Below are 1,863 nucleotides of genomic sequence, written 5' to 3'. Positions count from 1 at the left end.
GATCCAACATTGGCTTCTCTTATAAGAGGTTCTTATAAGAGGGAATTAGAGGTTGGGTTCCCAGAGCCCAGAAATCAGAACAAATGCCCACTGAATACCCAGGACTTATTGTGGGCTTCTCTCCATCTCGGCAGGAAACGCAAATGTACGGCTCTGGTGCAACGTGGCGGGAGATTGTTCTCTCTCTCTCCTTGGTGGCACTTCCATTGGCAAGGACACCTTTCCAGTGTCAAAACGTTAAGAGGTGCAAATTAAAATCCAATCTAACAGGGCGAGTGCCTCTCAGGGTGCTGAGGCTTCGAGTCTCGCACTTGGAAACTGCACGAGTGAGATCTTAGGGAAAGTGCAACACGTCCATCACGCTCGCAAATGTTTTATGCATGTTAATTAGGCCTAATTTTGCTTTAGTGATTAGACCCGCACGAGCATTCCTGGCCCTGTAGTTTTCAAGAGACTTTCCCACTGTTCTGAAAAGCCACCCTTTATTAGCAGAACCGTCTTATAACATTTGCACTGTCACGCATGAACCCGTGAAGCTGCCTCATACTCAGTCACACCATCGATCCATCAAAGTCAGTATTGTCTACTCGACTGGCAGGGGCTCTCCAGCAGCTCATTGTCATGGTTTTCTCCCAAGGAATCTTGGGAACTGTAGTTCAGCGAAGTGCTGAGACCTCCATATTGAACACACGTGAAGCTGCCTTAGACTGAAGCAGACCCTCGGTCCATCAAAGTCAGATTCATCTACTCAGACTGGCGGCAGCTCTCCAGGGTCTCAGGCAGAGGAGGTCTTTCACCTCACCTTCTGCCTGGTCCTTTTAACTGGAGATGCTGCCGGGGACTGAACCCGGGACCTTCTGCATGCCAAGCAGAGGCTCTGCCACTGAGCCACAGTGAAAAGTACTGAGACTACTAGTGATTTCAGCTCTCATACTTTATTTCAGCTCAGAACAAGATGAGAGTACCCAGCTTGCAGGCTGGTTTATTAGTGCACAAACCCCGCTCCCAAAACACACCCACACACAAGTGATTGGCTATTTACAGTGGCCGAGAGTTCCATAGGTTCCTGGCCAGGAGCCTAGCCTGCTGATAGGTGCCGCCTAGGATCCACTTGTCCCATTGTTACGGAGAGTGAACCTTGGTTGCTTCGCCTGACCGCGTGGCGAAATGGCAGCGCACGCAGTCTGATATGGATACATTACACACAGCCCCTCATTACAGCTCTCCAGGGTCTTGGACAGAGCATCTTTCCCATCACCTACTGCCTGGTCCTTTTAACTGGAGATGCTGGGGATTGAACCTGGGACCTTCTGCATTCCAAGCAGATGCTCTACCACTGAGCCACAGCCCCTCTTTATAGCTCTCCAGGGTCTAAGGCAGAGGAGGTCTTTCCCATCACCTACAGTCTGACCTTTTTAACTGGAGATGCCGCCAGGGATTGAACCTGGGACCTTCTGCATGCCAAGCGTATGCTCTACCACTGAGCTACAGCCCCTCTTTATAGCTCTCCAGGGTCTCAGGCGGAGGTCTTTCCCATCACCTACTGCCTGGTCCTTTTAACTGGAGATGCTGGGGATTGAACCTGGGACCTTCTGCATTCCAAGCAGATGCTCTACCACTGAGCCACAGCCCCTCTTTATAGCTCTCCAGGGTCTAAGGCAGAGGAGGTCTTTCCCATCACCTACAGTCTGACCTTTTTAACTGGAGATGCCGCCAGGGATTGAACCTGGGACCTTCTGCATGCCAAGTCACTGAGGCACGGCCCCTCCCAAACCCATGAAGTTGCCTTCTACTCAATCAGATCCTTGGTATATCAGTGTCAGTACTGATGTCTCAAAATTGCTTGGCTCTTCCAGGCCCCAG

The 1,863-nt window shown here is 50.9% G+C and overlaps 2 non-coding genes across 2 annotated transcripts; both read right to left on the bottom strand.

Annotated features, from left to right (window-relative positions):
* Positions 1 to 1,279: 1,279 nt before the first annotated feature.
* TRNAS-GGA lies at positions 1,280 to 1,351 on the bottom strand. Its single transcript has one exon. It is a non-coding gene; the product is annotated as a tRNA-Ser (tRNA).
* A 210-nt stretch (positions 1,352 to 1,561) lies between these two features.
* Positions 1,562 to 1,633, bottom strand: TRNAS-GGA. The gene has a single exon. It is a non-coding gene; the product is annotated as a tRNA-Ser (tRNA).
* Positions 1,634 to 1,863: the final 230 nt, after the last annotated feature.

Source organism: Gekko japonicus, unplaced genomic scaffold (genome assembly GCF_001447785.1).
Source record: "Gekko japonicus isolate JY-2015 unplaced genomic scaffold, Gekko_japonicus_V1.1 scaffold12364, whole genome shotgun sequence".
In the NCBI taxonomy this organism is placed as follows: Eukaryota; Metazoa; Chordata; class Lepidosauria; order Squamata; family Gekkonidae; genus Gekko; species Gekko japonicus.
The sequence above is the reverse complement of the archived record's forward strand: the minus strand, read 5'-3'. Positions and strand labels throughout refer to the sequence as shown.